Source organism: Gopherus flavomarginatus, chromosome 20 (genome assembly GCF_025201925.1).
Source record: "Gopherus flavomarginatus isolate rGopFla2 chromosome 20, rGopFla2.mat.asm, whole genome shotgun sequence".
Lineage (NCBI taxonomy): Eukaryota > Metazoa > Chordata > Testudines > Testudinidae > Gopherus > Gopherus flavomarginatus.
The window spans coordinates 18,548,099-18,555,865 of NC_066636.1; positions in this window are offsets into that span (position 1 = coordinate 18,548,099).

Consider the following 7,767-nt stretch of genomic DNA (forward strand, 5'->3'; position numbering starts at 1 on the left):
GTGTTTCTAGGGTGAGGCCTGCAGAATCTCAGAAATATGTTTTGCAGAAACTTATGCCCACTATAAGTAGCTTCAACTTTACTCTGCCCCCGTTCCTGCAGATACCCACCAGGATGAGAAATGATTAACCACCTACAATCAGGCCTATTACTATTAACAGCTCAAAGAATATTGATTCCACCTATTGCCTGTACTGTACAGAATGTACTGACAGTCATTATAGCAAAGGAGGCTAATGCCTTGTGATCTCACTAATTAACCATTAAAGTAGTTGAATCCACCATTGGACCTGGTAGAAATTCTTGTTTCAAACTGTCTTTTTCCCTCTATTTTAAATGTGTCATGGTAATTATGTGTCATTTGTTCAGCACGCTGATGTACTCATGGCTTCACAGTACACAGGCACCCCTTACCTCCAAGGACTTATGTAACACACTGGCAAGAGTAGCATGTCTTACTCCCTCTAGTGGATGATCACCTAGAACAGTATTTCCCAAACTTGGGACATCACTTGTATAGGGAAAGCCCCTGGCGGGCCAGGATGGTTTGTTTACCTGCTGCATCCGCAGGTTCAGCCGATCGCGGCTCCCACTGGCTGCGGTTCACTGCTCCAGGCTACTGGGAGCTGCTGAAAGCGGCGGCCAGTACATCCCTCGGCCCACGCTGCTTCCAGCAGCTCCCCTTGGCCTGGAGCAGTGAACCGCAGCCAGTGGGAGCCGCAATCAGCCGAACCTGCGGACATGGCAGGTAAACAAACCATCCTGGCCCACCAGGGCCTTTCCCTATACAAAGGGCGTCCCAGTTTGGGAAACACTGCCCTAGAGGATAGCAGCCCACAACTGCTACTAGCTAACGGGTTAGCTCAGGGAGATATATGCAGAAGTGCTGAAGCCTGCTAATGACTCATGCGTGGAGGTAGGGTCATTTACACTTAGAATCAGAAAGATTCAGGGATGATAGGATGCATTGGGAAACCCAGAGGTGGAAATATTTTAGCAGGTTGATTAAAAGATGCTTTAGTGCCCATAAAATGCCTTGTAAGATGTGCATCCTGACACCCAGAATCCCAGTGCATGCATCCCTGGACTCTGTGGCTGTCTGCTCCCAAACTCCCAGCACATGCCTCTTGGATATCCTGCCTGTGCTTCCCTGCACTCCCGGACCATGCAGCCTGTATACCTTGTCCATGACTCTCCATTCCACACCTGTCCTATGGGCATGTGGCAGCCCCAGCCCATCCTCACCTCGAGCTGGGAGGCCTTTCGGATGCTCTTCCATAGCCCCTTGAGCTCCATGCGGACTCGTATCCAGAAGCGCCGAGCCTGGCGGTAGCGGGCCCGCCGGATGTCCCTGACGGCGCACAGGTAGGGATTGGGGGCATCGCAGGTCACCTTGGCATGGTCGCACTCACGGTGCTTGTGGCTGCACTTGCAGTGGCCATAGCTGCAAGCCATGCGCTGGAAGCGCAGGGCATTGTAGTTGTCCAGAGCCAGCTGCAGGCCAGGCACCGTGTAGACAATGTCCCGCACCCGGGCCATGCTACCCATCTCACAGTTGCAATACCACTTGCTCCACGCTAGCCACTTGTAGCGGGTGTCTCCCACGCCGATCACTCCTCCAGAGCCCGTGGTGTTGCTCAGCATATCGTTGCCCGTGGTGACCTCATACCCTCCATTGCTGCCGGTGATGACCTCATACTCTACACCGTTGGCTGTGGTGAACTCATAACCTACACCGTTGCCGGGGGTGACCACTTTCTTGCTTGAGACCGCCAGGGTGTGCCCACCAACCTCAGGCGTGGTGGCCCTAGCCAAGGCATCAGAGAGAGTCGCCATGGCGGTCGGGGCTGTCATGCCATTGATCATGGTGGAGGAGGAGTGGGTGGTGGCTTTTTGGGGCTGGTCGCGCCCTCCTAGGACTTCAGCCAGGGCCATGGCCACCTGCAGGGCCAGGAGCAGCGCCAGGGCATGAGGGAGAGGCCCCATCCTCATGCGGGGGGGGGGGGAGGAAACCCCCCCCCTTTCCACAGGCTCCTCTGGGAGGGGACTGGAGTACCTCACAGGGGATGGGGAGACCCCAGGCTCCTAAGAGAGTTATAGGCGGGGGGGGGGCAGAGATTCTCTGGTGTGGGGCTCCCCAAGCCTCTGGGAGGGGTTGGGGGGGGCAGAATATCACTCAGAAGGGCTCAGGCAGGTAGGGGGTGTGTGCAAGGGATCCCCCAGATTCCGGGGTTTGGGTGGGGTGGGCTCTCTCGGGGGGCTCAGGTAGCTGGGGGGACGGAGGGGAGGCCAGGCCCCTGTAGGAGGTAGTCGCACTTGGGGAGGGCTCAGGTAACTGGAGGTGGGGGTGCAGGGGAGACCCCAGGCCCCTGTGGGGGGACAGAGTCTCGGGGGGGGGGGGCCTCGGATACCTGGGGGAGGCACAGGGGAGCCCCAAGGCCCCTGTGGGGGGGACAGAGTCTTGGGGGGGCCCTCAGGTATCTGTGGGGGGACAGAGTCTCGGGTGGGCTCAGGTAGTGGGGTGGACACAGGGGAGACCCCAGACCCCTGTGGGGGGGGACAGTCTCAGTGGGCTCAGGTAGCTGGGGGGGCGCAGGGGAGACCCCAGGCCCCTGGGGAGGGGACAGAGTCTCAGGGGAGTGCAGGTAGCTGAGGGGGGGGCACAAGAGAGACCCCAGGCCCCTGTGGGGGGGGACAGAGTCTCGGGGGGGGCGCCTCAGGTATCTGGGGGGGCGCAGGGGAGCCCCCAGGTCCCTGTGGGGGGGACAGAGTCTCGGGGGGGCGCCTCAGGTATCTGGGGGGGGCACAGGGGAGCCCTCAGGCCCCTGTGGGGGGAGTCGGTCTCGGGGGGGGGCCTCGGATACCTGGGGGAGGCACAGGGGAGCCCCAAGGCCCCTGGGGAGGGGACAGAGTCTCAGGGGGGTGCAGGTAGCTGGGGGGGGCACAAGAGAGACCCCAGGCCCCTGTGGGGGGGAGTCTCGGGGGGGCGCCTCAGGTATCGGGGGGGCGCAGGGGAGCCCCCAGGTCCCTGTGGGGGGGACAGAGTCTCGAGGGGGCGCCTCAGGTATCGGGGGGGCACAAGAGAGACCCCAGGCCCCTGTGGGGGGGAGTCTCGGGGGGGCGCCTCAGGTATCTGGGGGGGCACAGGGGAGCCCTCAGGCCCCTGTGGGGGGGGGAGTCGGTCTCGGGAGGGGGCCGGACTCCCACAGGCTGTTGCGGGGGGTGGGGGAGGGGCGCTGCCTTCCCCAGGCTCCCGAGCGTCGTTCGAACGTGGGGGGCGCGGGTCGTTGGCTGGGCGGGGCGCGCGCCTGGCCCGGGAGGCGGCTCGCGCCTGCGTCGCCCCGAGGTTGCAAAGCCCGGTGCCGCGGAGAGCCCGCCGGCCGCGCCGGCCGCCGGGGAGAAGGAGGCGGGTGCACGTGTTTTGTATGTGGGCGGGTTGCATGGTGCCGGCTCAGCCCGGCAGCGCCGAGGAGGAGCCGGAGGCGTTTGCTGCTTTGCAGGGCACGGAGGAGTTAGTTGCATTTTGCAGGGCAGCACCCAGGTGGCCAGGGGCGGTGACACACGTTTAGCCCGCTGCTCCGGCAGGTGCATGCATAATGCATCACCCCAGATGCAGGGTTGGCTTGGTGCATGCACAATGCATCACCCCAGATGCAGGGTGGGCTTGGTGCCTGGACCAGAACTGGTTGGGGCAGGGGGGAGGATGGCATTTGGTCTGGAAGCGGGGCGGCTGCGAATTTGTGGCTTTACAGGAAGGCCTGAGAGGGGCGTGGTGGATTTTTTTCTGGGGTCTCCGGCTGGGGGCGGGGGAAGGGAAGGCAGATTTTCAAGGGGGCCGGGGGGAGCACGGCAGTGTAGCTGCTGCTGTACTGGAGGCCCTGGGGGAGAATGGGGGTGCTTGTTTTGTTCACCTTGTTCTAACAGAGCAAGGAGCTCGAGGTTGACAGTGCCTTTGTGACAAAAAATACGTTCTTGTGTTTGCTTTAAACTGCTCACTATTAGTTTCATTTGGTGGCCCCTTGTTCTTATGAGGAGTAAATAACACAACACTTCCTTATTTACTTTCCCTATTTCACTCATGATCTTATAGCCCTCTATCATATCCCCCTTAGTCGCTTCTTTTCCGAGCAAAAAGTCGCAGTGTTGGTATTCTCTCCTTATATGGAAGCCGTTCCATACCCCTAACCATTTTTGTTGCCCTTTTCTGAACCTTTTCTAGTTCCAATATATCTTTTTTTGAGATGGGGCAGCCACCTCTGCACACAGTATTCAAGGTGTGGGCGTACCATGGATTTATACAGAGGCAATGTGGTATTTTCTGTCTTCTCATCTATCCCTTTCTTGATGGTTCCCAACATTCTGTTCGCTTTTATGACTGCCGCTGCACATTGAGCGGATGTTTTCAGAGACCTAACCACAATGACTCCAAGATCTCTTTCTGGAGTGGTAACAGCTAATTTTGCAGCCATCTATTTTTGCAGAGCAAAGGACTGGGCTCAGGTGTGTTTCAAATCCAGGCTGATTTCACCCAACATCACAGCAAAGTATGCTCAGCATTTGAGCTGCTCCGCACAGAGCACATAGATGGACAAAAACATATGTGCATGTTACACTACATTCAAACAGAAACCAGCCCTATTCAAGCATCAGTGCTGTCTGCCTGTGATAAGGGAGTACCACCATCTCATTGAGGTTTTTGCCTACACTAGACAGAGTTTCTTAGTATGCTGTCTCACAAACTCTCCTAGCGATGATGCAGCTTATACTTCTGCTGGTATAGTTTATAGCAGTTTCCTGAAGGGAATAAGCTATACAAGCACAAGGACTTGGTCTATCTGCATTTAGACTAGGGGCTTTTGCTGGCAGAGCTGTGTCGGTTGGGGTGTAGTTTTTTCCCTGCACTCCTGACATTAGCTTCGCTGGCAAAAATTTAAAGTGGAAACCAGGCCTTAGTGGGTTTTTCAAAAAACACAGCGAAGAGCAGCAGAGACCCTGGGGAGAATGAGTGCGGAGCAGGGCACTGGGGGAACAGGAGGCAGATTGGGGGGGCAGAAGGCAGGAAGCCAATAGAAGTAGACCTGCAGTGAAACCCCAACGTGGAGGGGAGAGCTGTCTTGTCTCCGATAGGTTAATGTAATTTATTATGTACCAGTGCAGTAAGGTGCAGGTCTCTGTCCCTAGTAGCTTGCAATCTAAGACCTAGGGTGCACAGAGATTTTGTGCTGATAATATCATTATGTCAGGAGTGTAATTTTTTTACTGATATCATCATACTAGTACAAGCCATAGTGTGGCCACAGGCATACTGGTATAGAGCTGCTGTATACGGGGATAGTGTATTCCCCTTCCTGCACAGGAATGAGGCCAGGTCTACAGTCAAAGTTAAGTCACCCACAGCTCCATCGCTCAGGGGCGTGAAAAATCCACCTCGCTGAGTGACATAGTTAAGCTGATGTAGCCCCAGATGTAGATGGCTTTAGGGCAAGAGAAAAATTCTTCCATAGACTTAGCTACCGCCTCTCTCAGGGATGGGGATTAACTGCGCAGCCGAGAGAACCTCTCCTGTTGCTGTAGTGTCTACCCTGAAGTGCTCCACAAAGCATTTGTAGAGTAGACAAGCCCCCTTCCGGGATAGTTAAAGTGCTACAACTTCTGTTTCTATGCAAAGGTACCAGTCCCAGAATGACCTCTGCATGGCCAGACCCACACAGTGCCCCATTGACTGGGGGCTCTGCACAGAGCTCATTGCAGGACTGGTGTCTAAGGCCTCAGCCCTGCAAACACTAATGAACACAGTTAATCTAACGTAAGAACAGCCCTGCTGGATCAGACCAAAGGTCCATCTAGCCCAGTATCCTGTCTTCTGACAATGGCCAATGCCAGGTGCCCCACAGGGAATGAACAGAACAGGTAATCATCAAGTGATCCATCCCATCACCCATTCCCAGCTTCCAGCAACAACTGCAGTTGTCAGCAGTTGCTGTTGTGATGGCAGGGAGGATGCCTGGGTTTTAAGTCCACCTCGCTGTGTGCTCTGAGGAAGAGGAGCCAGGACATGTGGGTCTGCACAGTTTTGATTTTTAGGAGTCAGCAAAGTCCCCCACTGTTGCATGAGAAACACAGAGTTCAGAACAGGTACGACGGCTGGCCACTCTCTACAATACGCTCCACTTTTGCTGCATTCTTCCCAGCCACTGACCCCAAGGAGTTGGGATACACCTGTTGATCACTTCTGCCTGTGGCCCAGAGCTTTGAAAATGCCGCCTGGCCACCGGCGTTGACAGAGAAACTGGGCCGAGGAGCCAGACATGCGTGCAGTCACTTTACAAAAATGAAACAAACATCCAAACTTGGTACAATAAATACAGTGCCCATAGCGTCGGCGCGAAAATGCGTCCACGTTGAATGTGCAAAAAGTGCAAGCACCAGGCCGCGCAAGAGCCTTTTCAAAATAGTTACTGCAGTGCCATGGGGGCTGTCCAGCTGTGCAGCATGTGTCTGCCATGCTCTGGGAGGGATAGGATGGGAGGGATGGTACCCAGACTCTCAGGGGAAGGGAGTGCCATCTGCTGTGCTCAGGAAACCCCCTCCAGCTTACCCCAGACAATAGGTACGTCTACGCTGCAATAAAAGACCTGCAGGATGGCCATGGCTGGCCCAGATTGGCTGATTCAGGTTCGAGGGGTTAAAAATTGCAGGGTAGATGTGTGAGCGTGGACTGGAGCCTGGGCTCCAAGACCCCCATGCAGGTCCAGTCAGGCCTATCAAGAGAAATTTGGGGCCCCATCCCCTCCCATTTCACCTCAGTTACAGACATTTTGGGAGTCCCCCTGAGCCCCTTTTCTCCCCTCATGTCATCCTTGATGTGTACAGTGTTTGGGCCTGGCAGCCTGGGACCCCATGGCACTGGTGCTGCAGAAACAGAACAAATAGTCCCTGCCCCAAAGAGCTTCCAGTCTAAGGCATAGTTCAAGCAGCTGCTATATTTACATCAAAGAACACAGCTGGGGTTTAGATCAAGGGTAACATTTTCAAAAAGCCCCCTAAGTGACTTAGGAGCCTTGGGACATTTTTAAAGGTACTTAGGTGCCTAAACGCGCAGATAGGGAACCTCGGGGGAGTTTCAGAAGCACCTAGGTGTCTCAACTGTAGACCAATGGGAATTAGGCACTTTTGAACCTTCCCCAGCACTTCTGTGCACCTTTTGGCTCCCAAGTACCTTTAAAAATCTGCCCCTCAAATCCCATTTTCAAAAGAGACTAAGGCACTTAGGAGCCTAAGTCTCATGGATTTTATCTGAGACTTAGGCTGGGATTTTGAAATTTGAGTGGCAATTTTGGGTGCCTCGTTTGGTGGGGGTGGGAGTGGGGACGACAACAGCTTGAGATACTTAAAGGCCCCTGCTTTTCATAAAGCGCCAAGCACCCACCCTCAGAAAGTCAGGACCCCTCAAATCGGATCCCCAAAATCACCAGCCCCTTTTGAAAATCTTGCCTAAGTCACTTTTCAAAATAGGACTTGGGGTAAATTTTCAAAAGCATCTAAGCAACAGGAGCCAAAGTCCCATTGCTTTTCAGTGAGATCGAGGCTCCTAAGGCCCAGCATCTCAGAGATATTTAGTGCCCAGCTTCCAGTGACATGTGGAGAGAGTTATGCACCTAAGCACCTTTAAGGGTCTGCTCTTAAGGCATTTGAAAATGTGTCTAAGTCCCTTTGGTGCTTGTGAAAATTCGACCCCTTTGCAGTACTAGGAACCCAAACACAGCAG